Source organism: Plodia interpunctella, chromosome 17 (assembly GCF_027563975.2).
Source record: "Plodia interpunctella isolate USDA-ARS_2022_Savannah chromosome 17, ilPloInte3.2, whole genome shotgun sequence".
NCBI classification, from domain to species: Eukaryota; Metazoa; Arthropoda; class Insecta; order Lepidoptera; family Pyralidae; genus Plodia; species Plodia interpunctella.
In genome coordinates this window covers 3611014-3625795 of record NC_071310.1, presented here as the reverse complement: position 1 = coordinate 3625795, position 14782 = coordinate 3611014, and the positions used below count along the sequence as shown (strand labels likewise).

At 34.0% G+C, this 14782-nt stretch overlaps 1 protein-coding gene across 2 annotated transcripts in view; it reads right to left on the bottom strand.

The window, feature by feature from the left end:
* The window catches only part of LOC128677010 (hemicentin-2-like), a 104284-nt gene that overhangs the window by 67676 nt on the left and 21826 nt on the right, over positions 1–14782 (bottom strand). The gene's annotated exons all lie outside the window — the stretch shown is intronic.

The window sequence follows — 14782 nt, the reverse complement described above, 5'->3', positions numbered from 1 at the left end:
ATTTTCGATCAGGGTCACGTGTCGTGACGCGAGTTAAACATTTTTTACCCATCACAAAAAGTGCATAACGCTGCTAAATAAGTTTTCACTTTAAAAACTTATTCATTTATTCTTAATATATCTAGTATACAATCTTAAAATATCTATTCTTAATATATCTAGTATACAATTTGTTGATCAACGATTTGGTCATGTTCAACAGCTTAACGTGACAGTCTCTGACCCAAAATAAGTAGGTAAGTAGGTACTTACTTAACGTACTTGACATACGCACATATTTATCAAACAGTAGGTTAACAAATTCACACTACAGCATAGTCAAGTACAAAATACTGACTTATATTATATACTAGCGGACAGTCCCGACTTCTCTCGAGTACAACACAACAAATGATAGGTATACCTAAACCTTCCTCAGTAATGACACCATTAGTGAATCGCGAACAGAAAGACAGACGCGGCAGAAGACTTTGTTTTATAATATGTAAGGATGTTTGTATAAAATTGCGGTAAATAAATATATTAGGACAAATAAACACACGGATTCATCGGAGACAAATCACACAGATTGAGCTAGCCACAAAGTAAGTTCGAGACTTGTGTTGTGGGATACTAACTCAACGATACTATATTTTATAACAAATACACATATAGATCCACCCAAGACCCGGGCAAATCAGAAAAAGATCATTTTACATCATGACCCGACCGGGGATCGAACCCGGGACCTCTCGGTTCAGAGGCAAGCACTTTACCACTGCGCCACCGAGGTCGTCAAACATAAACCGGTAATACATACAAAGTAATCATTTTATCATTTAATATTCTCTGTTTTCAAAGTTCGTACACAAACTAAAAATATTTACCATCATATTAAAAAAACTAAAATTTTATTGGCAAACTGTTATTTTCGTAAAATTTTTTGGGCCGTTTATATTAAATTTTAACAAAAGCGAATTAAATATTCAACACTCGTAAGTGTTAACGCTATTGTATAGCGTCATTTTAATCTACATTATTTTGTTAATATTAACAAAGCCCATGCTTTTATACATTTTAATTGGCCTCGTGGCCTTGATATTTATTTTATTTACGTATTTTAATAAATTGACGTTTCAATCACTGACTTTACAGACCTACTGTGGATACACACGTGCAGTTTGTGAGATATATGTTGCATTTTGAGCTAACCTTTGGACGGTGGACTCGAGCCTTTCACAGGATATAAAAACATTACATTGAAGGAGCGTTTCGACCGCTGCGGCCGCGCTGTCATTACGACCCGTCAATTTTCTTGAGGAAGGAGTCATTTCCAAAATCAATAACTTATAAAACTAACATTACCACAGTACAGATTAATTATTTTAAAGTCAGATAGTACTTAAATCTAATTCTTGTCTTTCTTAAAATTTGAAAATTTGTATTAAACACCCAAGCGTAATATATCGATAGTATAATTTCCACTGTGGAAGATGTTACCAAAATAGTTCTCAATCCACGTGTTATGTAACTGGCAGTTGCTGATTAATTTAATTAACGTTATAGTAATGTAAAGTTAATATAATTAATAACACGTAGTTTGAGTTGCACCAGTCAGCTTTGACGTTGAGTTTAACCTGCGCGCCGCTGTTGTTTAGACAAAATAGCGTTTGCTAACTTCGCGTTTTTCTGCACAAGATAAAGTTAAAGTCAAAGTTGATTGGTGCAATCCACTCATTATCGTAGTAAATTTCGTATATATACGTCAATTTGAAGGAATAGTTACTTACTTTCGAAATCGGATATCAATTGGTATTTATTTACGAAAATATTGAGGATTGAGGATTTATTGAAATCGATTATAATCAAAACCATTTTCCACAAAACATTTGTACACGAATTGTCCTTATTCGATAAAATCCTCTTGGCTTCACTTTAAAGGACCTTTACCCAAGGAATCTCGAAAGGAATGTGTTACTTTAGCTTTGTTGTGTAAGAAGAGTAAATATATCGTAAACCTTACATCATAGAAAATATCGATTTCAAGTAAAATGATGGAGGCCAATACCAGTAGGAATTTCAGAGGCTTAAAGTTACCTAAGTTCGGGATCAAAGCTTCAGTTTTCAGTCGATTCACTGCCTCGATATCCGCGAATACGCTCTACACTTTTGAATATATTTTTAGCAAACTTTTTCCTATTTTGGAATCTGCCACATAGACTGTAAAAACTATTTTCATATTGCATTTGTTTTTGAAGTACACACAAAATAAAGAGTTTATGTATATCACGAGTTACACAAAAATACCAGCTTTTGTATAAATTTAACTAGCAGCCCGTCCAGGCTTCGTTCAGCTAAAACATAATAAATTATACACCTCAAACATCCTTAGGAATCACACTATTGGTGAAATTTGCATGAATATCCGTGCCCTGTGAGTTAGTCGCGGTGAGGAAGGCAGACGCGGAAGCGGACTTTGTATAATATGTAAGGTTAAGGATAATTATTATAGGTATTTCTCTAAGCTGAGGGCTGACGACACAATAACTATCTTGGCAAACCACATCCTTATATTAGAAGTGTAGTTTGCCATTGCCTACACGCCCATTCCACACGGCTGCTGATAAATAAGGATTCCTCTCGATGATTTCAATCTTTGAGTGGAGAGAAAACCAGTGGTCGATGAAAACTACCATACTTGAATCAGATTGATAAAACAACTCATGTAACTCAAACACTCAATAATAGGATTTGAACATGGGACCTTTCGGTTCACAGGCGAGCGTGTTAACCTCTGAATCTCACCTAAAGTTTTAGTTTACATCACGTCTTCGCATTTGTAAGTCGTCAGATAAATGATTCACGCTCTTTAAGAGCCTATATTTTATAGCCTCCTGAGAAAAATTCAATAAAATAGGAGACATACAGGTTGTCATAAAATACCAATATACATACGAAGACTAAATATATACATATCTATAAATTTACGATACGATATATGTATTAACTGCGTCCCGGGGCTTCGCTCCCGTGGGAATTTAGAGATAAAATGTAATGTAGTGTTATTACAGGGTCTACCCGTGTACCAAATTTCATAATAATCCGTCCAGTAGATTTTACGTGAAAGTGTGACAAACGTACATCTTCACAAACTTTCCCATTTATAATATTAGTAGGATATATAGGTAATTTGTTTGTTTGTAATAACTTTGCACGAAAATAAAACATAAATTAAAATTTATACAAAAAATTATACATTTGTACATGTATCTTATATGTACAACGACGGACTTATCCCATGTAGGGATCTCTTACAGTCAACCGGAGATGGATTGTGAGAACTTTATACATGTTCTCTCAAGGCTAGTTAGAAGTAATAACAATTATTTTGTAACACCCTGTATATATGAAGCTGTATCTCTCCCCGTTTTAGTGCGATCCATTATTCCGGAGCTACACGAAGAGATGCACTTAAGGGACTTTTTGTCTTCCTCCATCTCAAGTTTCTATGAAATTACGTAAGTGTAGCAATTTGTTTGGTCTTATGAGGGACGACACAATTTTATTAGGCGCAGATAAAAGTCCACATAGAAAAAATTATGTGAGTAATAATATTTTTGCTAGTGAATTTGGGACTTCCTCGTGGCCTATTAAGTCGTGTGTAAAAGGGAATTCCCCGAAATGATATAATAAAAATAATTAGGTGTGGAAGTTTTCTATTTATTAGATGAATTATATCGCACCACAATGCTACGCAATGTAAGTCCATCATTTTTTTTTATTTATGTCCAATAAATCTATACATATAATAAAACTGTAATTGGGCTATGGGACTCAATCAAATTTACCCAGCCAAATTCAATGCAAATTGGCTGCTATTACCACCGCATAAAAGTCCCTGATGTGGTGACACGTCATGCAGTTTGCTGTGTCGCTCGTATCGATAGAAAATTATCGGTCCAAGTGTGGGTCGGCTACGCGCATTGTAGGGTTCCGTAGTCTACTACAACAACCAAAAAAGGGCGAGTCGGAGAGTTTCGTAACCAGTTTTATAGTAGAACACAGTTGGTCGAATATTATTGATAATCTTGTGAAGCCCCAAATAAAGTGTGATACTTTTGCTTCAAATTTCGTTATAATGTGTTCAAATACCGTAACGTTTGAATTTCTAACAACTGTTACGTTGTTAGAGGACACTTGACTGGAACGAAAGTAGCTTAATAATTTACTAATGATGTACTAAATCTGTAAACGGTCTTCTCACAATCCAAAATTTTTTTGAAAGGCTTATCCAAAAACATCACACAACACACTATAAGAAAGATAAAAAAAGAAATTATTCCCACTTCACACAGAGGGAGGTAGCATAAAAAAATGTTTTTTTTTTAATTTTTTTACCTCTTCGTCGCCGTGATGTATGTGTATATCCATACCAAATTACAACATTCTAGTACTAATAGTTTTTGAGCTAGAGACCGAAAGGACGGACGGGCAGACGGACATGGCGAAACTATAAGGGTTCCTTGTCAATGTGACTACAGAACCCTAAAAATGACACATCTTTAAGCTCCTTTCATACTTGAACACAAGCAGCACTCCAAAAGTGAAGCAATTTTAGTAAGTGCATTTCACAATTTTCACGTGAATTCTGAACATCTTTGGTCTGAATTTAAAAGACGCTTATCCCACTTTTAGTATTATTTATGTTTAACACTGTTACTTATATAATATATATATATATTTAATATATTATTCTATATAAATAACATAGAATTTAGTTTGAAAGTCTGATAGTCAATGGGGCTTTATAAGGTGATGGCGCTACTGCATAAAAACGCAGTATTTTTTTAAATAATTAGTGTGCAGCTAATCCAATATAGTTATGCTTTTTTGCTACAGTAACAGAAGAACCTAACGCATTTTGTCAACAAGTTCGCTATGAAATGTGAAGCATCGTATATGAAACCACATGTAACTCAACACCTCAATCAATTAAATATGTATGCGGTTGGTAATTCTATGGGGGAATGAGCGACTCGAATATTTAGAGGCTGTGTCAGCTTTAAATTGTAAACAGGAGATACATTTTTGAATAACGACATGACTTCTTAAAAGACTAATCATGTCATGTTTCACCACATTTTTTCGATTACCCACCTATGTCATTCGTACTTCTTCTTTTCAAGTTTGTCAATTGCCAACACTGATATCACATTTTATGCAAGTCGCCTAAAGGCATCTGACATGCCTTTTACGAATACCCACTGCGTACTTATATAGTGTTTGTTAGTGTCTGCGTACTTATAAAGTAAGTTTGTTTGTTTGTTACCTCTTCACGCTCTTTCTACTCAAACAATTTTCTTGAAATTTTGCATACATGAAGTTTGAAGTGTGGACAATAGGGTCCATTATTTTTAATCCCGAAAAATAACTGTTCCCGTGGGAAAATTATGCGGGCGAAGCCGGGTAGTAGCTAAAAGCTAGTTTCACACAATGTGCTTGTAAATACTGAAAATATACGAGTCCACGTTGGTGCGTAATGTAAACACGTCGGCCATGACTGTGTCACAAACAGCGCATTCTGTCTGATGTCTTTTCCATTACTCTTTTTTTCTCACGTGTTTTTCACCAAACGAATCCTTTCGAAGTAATAAATGGAAGCCATTTACATTCATTTGTTCGAAAGTAGAATCCTTTCGAAGTGAACGTAATTTTTGAAATAACATACCACCTATTACACAAAATTCCACCTTAATTATGTCCATTAAGACCCATAATCGTGTTGCATACGCATTCAGTGTGCAATTTATTACATTATTGTTAACGTTCAAAGATAAAATTAATATTATATGTCTTTTATCTGTGTTTACATTACTTTTTCTTCTTCAGAGTCTCTTGACAAAATTAATTAATTGAGTTGCTTCGATTTTTCCTTTGGGGATAGGCCGATAATTTATCAAATTTCTATAGGCATATCTATACGTATAATAAAACTGTAAGAGGGCTAAAAGAAAAATATTATGGAGGTTCTTTATGGAACTAACAGAAGCCAAAACAATTTTTTTTAGAATTTTTGTCTGTCTGTCTTTCTGTCTGTATGTTGTATTACGCAAAACCTACTTGATGGTATTTGATGCGGTTTTAGCTATATGGTTTAACTCAAAATCTGCTATAGGTTTCCCGAACCCGAGATAGTGACAGTTACCAGTATCGACGATACAGTTACAAGCGAACGCACGAAATAAACATAGGCAAAGCCGCGGGGGAAAACTAGTTTTCCAATAAATTTGGAATGACAAGATAACATTTTCGTTGAACTTCTTTCAAGTTTTGAGATCAAGGACTCGATAAAATATTACAGAGGAAAAGCCCAAATCAGCGCCCGTAGGTACGAGTGGGTAAGCAAAAAGTTATTTGCATTGATTGCTCTCTTCATTTCAATTTCAAATTATACATTTGAATTATTAATGACTTTGTAAAATAAAATAAATCGGTCCGCTATTGAATTTTAATCATGCAAATTGACGGGGCTGTGGCCAAACACGAGAAACATTTTTTTTTGTTGCCTATTTCCAGTGGCTTTCGTCAACAATTTTCGTTCATCAGACGTACGAACTGGGTTACACAAGCATGAAAAGCCCAGTCAAGAACGAGGTGAACTAGCATGGAGAGGGTTCTGTGCCTTGATTTTAACAACACATGTATTTTTACTTCCTGATTTGGATTGATTTAAATCAATTTATTGTCATAGCGTTAAATTGTAAAATAATGTTGTATTTTATTTTAAAATTCAAATTCAAGAACGAAGTCTACTATAGACTTTCTTATGAAATGCACAAAAAAATAATTCGTATAAAATCGCGTAAATACAAAGTATATCGACTTAAAAAAAAAACATTAAAAAACGTTGAAAATGTTGTCTGGATACAAGAGTTCTCGTCGTTTCTTGATTCCGGAAATGTTCTGATTGTACGACTGGGAAAATGAAGGACCTTATTTTTGCAAGGACATTTTTTTGACTTAAGGAAACACAATGATCATTATTACAATGAACAGCCGTAAATACAGTTTAAAAAAATAGTACATATTCAATTTTAATAGCTTTACGAACGAACGAAAGAAAGGAAGAAATAATAATTATCACTAGTACATACATATTATCAAGGCTATAAATTATATGTATTTCAACACCTAATTTATTGGATTGATTTATTATTATCATATTTCAAACTTTATTTTAAAAAATATGTACAAAAGGTGGACTCTCTACCCGTCAACAATTAGACCAAACAGAGATTGGCAAGGTGGTGCCATAAAGTGCAATTAAACAAAGGAAGAAAAAATACTCTATTCAAGATTAATTTTACTAAATTACAAAACATTTTTCAAATAATTCCATTCCATTGCTCTACTTTAAAGAAATATTTTTAGCTACCTCAGTCCCCACGTGATAAGCCAACCGTAATTTCATTCATTCGTCATGTCATTTCGCCATATTGTTATTTGTGTCCATTTACTGAAAAACAGTTTTTCATGTCGCATCGCGGAGCTGGGCCGCCAGCGGTGGTATTTAGGTCACTTCTGTTTTGCACGGTCGCATATCAACCAACCTTTTATTGCAAATACGTCTTTATTACCACCACATAGACCCCACCACTTCGACGACCTCGGTGGCGCAGTGGTAAGGTTCTTGCCACTGAACCGAGAGGTCCCGGGTTCGATCCCCGGTCGGGTCATGATGGAAAATGATCTTTTTCTGATTGGCCCGGGTCTTGGATGTTTATTTATATATGTATTTGTTATAAAATATAGTATCGTTGAGTTAATATCCTATAACACAAGTTTCGAACTTACTTTGGGGCTAGCTCAATCTGTGTGATTTGTCCTAATATATTTATATTTATATATTTACATAGAGGTTAAAGGGTTACTTTAAATGTAGTTGACTGTTCATATACGTGGTTGTGTCCAAAACTGTGCAATACGAATTGTGGACTTTTGTGTATAGAACATTGTAGTAATTGGAGGCTTTAATTGAAATCATGGTTTATTTAGCGTCAGTTGCACAAGTTGATTTGACGTTAACTTTAACCTGCACATTACAACCCGCCATTTTATCTAATCGGCACGCAAGTTAAAGTTAACGTCCTGGTGCAACCTATACAAATTAGGCTTAGTTGGTAACTATTATTATATTTTAATTTTGGTAGTCGGTTAAGGACCGGACTCCACGTATCGTCTGCTAATAAGCACCATTTTAGAGTTTTCAATTGTTTGTACGTCGATTATAAATTCTCAGTTTTTATTGCATATTGGAATTGTACTTTTTGCACAATACTTACAATATTATCAGAGGGGTTAGTGCGGGTTTGCATTTCATTTCTCACCATCGAATTGATTTGAACTGAGACGCAGCGAACCAATCACATTGCAGAGTGGTTGTCGTTGCGTCACAATGGCTGGCGCAGGCAACCTTTTAATAAAAAAAAACTTGAAGTGGAATTATAGTTAGTAGGTACTAAGATCATAAAATAAACACTTACCGTGACCTCGTAAATCAGGTAGATTCCACAGAAAAATAAACAATTAAGTCGACAAAATTACACGAAGGTACCAATCAGAACGGCTGTTTTTTACCGCAAAGCCGGATACAGATTCAACGGTTTTTACCGTGGTTAATTTGAAACGAGGTGTTCGGGTGAATGCCAACGAAGGATTACAAGTTTTTGCGAGATTATCTTTAGGCCTGATAAATCGGTACAGTCTACAAGACAATTGGTGTTTTACATGAGCTAAGTAATATTTATTTTGCGTGTGTTATAATGTAAACGTACAAGTAAGTGCTTGTACGTTTACATTATAACACACGTTTCGACTTGAAGCAAAATCATATTTTGTTTTTAAATTTGTCCTTCACAGGCACTTTTTCACGTCAAAATTAGATAATAATATTTACCAAAGCTACAAATTCAACATATATGCTGAATCTCAATATTAGAAGAGGTTAATTTGAAAAATAGTTTAATATTTATATTCTTTACAAAAATTTTACATCAGTAAATTGATTACTAAAAGAAATAATAAGTGAAATAAGAACGAAAAATTTCGAGTTTCCGAATTTGTATGGGAGGCCAAACAAATTTTATAATTGTTATATTTTGATAGATTTCTCTGCATACCGGCTCAGTTTCATGATCCGTATCAGTTTACAAAATTTGGGCAGTGTAAAAAGAAATAATATATATATATATGCGCAGACAAAACATTGTTAAAAGGTTTTTGAAAGTGAAGATTAAACTTATAAAATATCACTTGACATTATTTGTAAATGTTAATAAAAATAGAAATCTCTACTATTTAAATTTCCAAGGCGCCATCTTAATTAAAATCTCGCCTCGAATCTTATGACCAACATTTGCAAGCTTGTATTGTTATGAAGAATTAATAAAAAATGTTATTAAATAAATTTTGAACGTGAAAATAGGCCTGGGAAGGTCTCTTCCCTTGTTGTACATAATACTTATCTTATTTGGCAAGTTTGTGTGTTAAATATGCAGAAGAAGTGAGCAGAAGAGTGCTTATTTTGTTTGTTTGAACAATATTTTTATGTACGATATTATATTTATTTTTATATTTTAATTTGGTTTTAGGATTCGCGTTCGCAGAGAATCTCATACGGGCGGAGCCGCGGGCAAAAGCTAGTTCGTGATAAGAGAAAATTTAATATTTGAAATAAAACATTTGTAACCAAAAGTCAATCAAAAAGTAAGTCTGAAGCCTGTTTAGTAATCACTAAAAGTACAAAACTCATTAGCAGTTGCCTACATCACTATGACGGTGCTCAATCACGGTTCAATGGCGAATAATTAAATTTGGATAGGAAACGCGTCAGCGACACACTTAGTGTGGGTTGCAACATCTACTTTGAAGTTAACTTTAACCTGCGCAGAAAAACGTAAAGTAAAGGCGCGCAGGTCAACGTCAAAGTTGACTGATGTAAGTGGTGCAACTCACCCTCAGCGAACATTTCCGAAAGATATCTATTCGTATTAAATTAATTAGTTTAAAAAAAATAATACATTACATTACAATTCTTTTTTTAAAACAAAATTTAGTCTGTTAGAAGGCTTTTGAAGTTAATTGATATATTTGATTAATTATCAAATTAATTAATATATAAATGATCACCAAGAGTTTTGCTAAAAGCACAGCCTTATATAATTAACTAAAAGCATTGCTAAAGTTTCATTTTGTAATAAACTCAATAAGTCGCGGTAAATGCGTAAGGATTTGCATAAAATCTTAGAACGGATAGAATTATGAGGGGGAAAGGCATGCCGGTAAGTATTTCATTTTTATAATCAACTAGACGCGTCCCCGGGCGTCGCTTCCGAGGGAATCTTCTTTCATCTTAGCGTTTTCCCGGTTACTTATGCCGCCATTGAGCGTTGGAGTCCAGGGTTAGTTTTCCTACTTTATCCTTAGTTGGAATATCGAGATGAAAAGTATCCTATATCACTGAGACAGGAATAATATAGCTTTCTACTGGTTAATAATAAGCCAACCACTCGTCCGCACGAGCGTTTTTTAAACGCGTTCTTTTCACGTTTTCGACGTACCAACCCTCCAACGGACAACGCTGAAAATGCTATAAAAATACGTCGCGTTAAAGTTCTATTGAAACGTATAAAAAGCACTCACGCGAACGAAGTCTAGAGGTGCAAAGTTATGGTGATAGGGACTTTGCCCTGTGGTATTAAGATAGACTGTTATTTTGTAGCAAACGTTAGTTAAGTAATAAAACAAATGGCCAGTCATTATGGAACACCAATAAAGTTCGTACGTGAGGCAGCGTTAAACCAAGCGATACTGCTGTCGATGGTAGCGTATAAATGAATATTTATGTCTAAACAAATCACCATTGTATTGTATGTATTATAGAGATTATAATAAAGATATAAGGGATAAATAAACTATGACCGTTGATGCAAAGCTAAACAAGAAGAAATTGTATAATTCCTGCTATTTTATTTGTCGTTAGAAAGAAAAGAAAGAAATCATTTATTCGGCAAACACATAAAATCCAAACATTAAACATTAACACTTAAAGGTAAAGTACAAAAGAGTATCGAATATAGATCGAATACAATATGTCAACCGAAATGGCGACCAGCTCAGCATTATGCTATGGTATCGAGCCGAGGCGCTGATTTTAAGCTGGAACCAAGTACAAAAGTAGGTAAGGTGGCAAAATAAACAAGTTAATATGTACGGAAACAGAAACAAACAACAGCAAACATTAGGAATAGATAGGAGACTAATGTACAAGTGTAGTGAAATAATATTAATATGATGGAATTGAGGAATTAAACATATACTGACTGAGAAAAAAAAAGAAAAACAAACAATAATAAAGATAAATTACATGGAAGCTATGGAAAAAAAAGTATAAATATAATTAAGCTAGAAATAATTCAATGTATTGCCCTCAATTTGCCGCAATAAAGTAAGCTCTATGATGCGTTTACGGAATATTGTGGTGCGACTAGCAACATTAATTTAAAGTTGTTATTAATATTCACTACTGGAAGCATTGTAATGTATCTGCCTTTTTCTTCCTGTCAGTGCCAAAATAAACGCATCGTCTCGAAGCCCGCAATTTTAATTCCCAGCGACGAACCTAACCCAGCATCACAAAACACAGTCCACTAACAAACTGATCATTGGTTCTTCGAGCCGGATAGTATATCCATGGGCGACCGAGCTCCGTTTGAATGATAAGAAGAAAGAAAAATATTTTCTTGTTCATAAGTGGCTAACATCATATAAACGAAATAAATTATGAAATAGTATGATAATTATCATTCTATTTCATAATTATTTCGCTTTTCAATGTTTCATTAAAGATTATTTGTATGATATAGATAAAATAGATAGATATTTAAAAATATGTATGTTGTTTTATCCTATTGTTTTAAAATACTGTAAAAAATAAATAGGTACTTAGAAAAATGTTAAGACCATATACAGTAACCATTTTCCATCATTGCCCACTAAGTGCCCCCAAGAAAATGCATCCCAGAAGACAGTAAAATTGTTCATAGAATAGTTTGTAGTACTGTTAAAGTCACATTTTCTCTTGTTAGATGTGGTTGTTAACTTTCCCATGGTGTCAGTTGAAATAACATTTATTATGATACCACCATACATACACCTCTGGTAGGAGGATATTTTTTTTTAGTTTGTAGTTGGGCATAGGCTTCTTGTCCCATTTATCAATGTTATTATTGCATCAGAAATCGCTCTATGTACTGGTGAAAACCGAATAAAAATTCGTCCAATTGTTTTTGAGTACGCAGATGCGGCAGAGGAATTTGTTTTATAATTATGTAAGCATAAGGAAAAACACGAGTGTATAATCAACTGCATGTTAACGTACACTACATAATCTTAAATCAGCGGTAATAAGGGCGAATTTGCGATGATTTTTGATAGCTTGAATACAATGACTGCAAAAATGTGATACGTGCAATTGTGCATGATACATTGCTCGCTGTTATCGGAACAGCATACGTTATACAAACGAATTCAAGCTGGCGAATAAACCATAGCCTCAATTTCGAATTTCATGAATAATTTCTATTTCATTCGCATACGACTATGTGCTATTTATTTTATACTGTCGTGTCTGCGACTTCGCCCGCATAAATTTCTCAAGTGAACATTTCTTTTTTCCGGGGCGAAAGGTACATACTTATTATATTATGTCCTTCTAGATATTTCATTCTAAACCTAACTATATTTACGTATAATTTCCAAAAGCAAACACTTCATCATCATCATCTGCAGCCCTCCGTGGCCCACTGCTGGGCATAGGCCTCCTTCCGTCTCCGCCAACCATCTCTGTCCTGGGCCATCCCAATCCAGTTGAAATATACTAAACACACTAAACCTTAACACTTCGAAATAGTTAAAAATAAATAAATATACAGACAAACTCACTTTTGAGTTTATTACAATTAGATGGATTGTAGTGCCTGTTATCATACTCGCATGTGCTTTGGTAAAAGTAATTATGTTTCATAGCGTGTAATCACTTTTAATGTTTTTCAATAAAAAAGGAATATTTATTTAAAATCACTTATGGCGCTGACCGATGTTTTCACAATGTAATGACCACACAGATTTTAATTTAACTTGTCACCCACTTGCCCGTTTCAAGCGTCGCGAGCCTGTAAACAAACCCTTAGAAGGGTTCCAAAAACTCTTATACGCATAACAGATTGTGTAATACATAAACTTTTTAAATTTGCGAGAGTGAGAATTATGAGCAGGCATATTTCCCGGTATGCTTTCACGTTTACGTAAAAATAGAATACCGTCATTTCTGGAAGTTGCGGTAATCCCCCCAAAACAAATGCCTCACTCGACTTGGAACCCTAAAACGGATTCTGACAACAATAACACTCTAATCATAGAATGCTTTTTCAAATAGTAGTGCTTACCGTGATTTTAATTAACAAATATTAAAGAAATGAAATTTATGAATTTTATCGCTATTTGAGCAGCTAGTTTGAAGGTTTGAAGTATTTGTTAGTGTTTTTTTTATTAAAAATTTAGACTTTAATGCGAATAGGTAGATATGAAATCTAAATAAGCATCTTTCACTTTAAAAACTAACATATACTTAGTTACATTCCTACTAATAAGGGCGGGTTGTACCGTCAACTTCGACGTTGAGTTAACGTGCGCAGAGAAACGCAAAGTACGCCATTTAGTCCAGTGCAACTCACTATAATTATTCTGAAAATGTCAATGCGAAAGGGCCATATACAGCTTGCAGGAAAAATTTGTAGAAATTATTCCTGTAAACTGTCACTATTTAACCTTCATTACTATAAGCTCGTCATACCTATACGACGAGATACTGTATGTATGTATGCTACCTTACTTATGAACATCAATCGACATAAACCGCGAGTTTTTCAATATGGCTGCGAAACAATAATGTATATTTTTATGCGTAAATGCATTACGGAACATCACAAAATTTTCAAATGTAAAAATAATGGTTTTTTTTCTTTTGCATTATTTAACAAAATTTCAGAACTTTTTATTTCGAAAAATGTGATTACAGCAAACAAATATCCCTGGGAAGGTATCCATCTTCCTTATAAATTTGACTGCCCAATTAACAATATTAAGATCATCTCGGCAAAAGTTTCTCATTAATCAATTAGGACGTCTCCGTCCATAAGTAGGTACTTAAGTTAGCAAAGTCGACCGTTTTTATCGAGTTTTCGCCGAAACTTAACCAACGAGATTAATGGCCGGCTCGGCCAATTCTTTTTTCATGTAAATAATTTATCACATGCATGTAAAGTTGGGCGAATGAAAGCGATGTTTGAATAAAAAATAAGATAGAATTTTCCGGTCTTGAAAATTAGAATAGGGCTATTTTTCAACTGTGCAAAAAATTGGAAAGATTGCCTCTTGAAATATAAACAACTTTAAATATAAAAGACAGGTTTTTAGAGACTAACTAGTGTCGGCTGTTATTGCCAACTTAAATATTCTACTAAATACTTAAATGCCCTTTCTGAATGTCAAAGATTAATTGTTTAGTTTGGTAGAACTAAATACAATAAAAAATGTAGAAATTTAAACTACTCGTATATAACTACAATAAAAAATGTAGAAATTTAAACTATTCAGAAACTGGGGCGTGATTCTCGAAAAGTTACGAAACAATAGGTTCAATTTAAAACGCTAGTGTTGCCAGTATTTCCTTCTGAATTGCGTT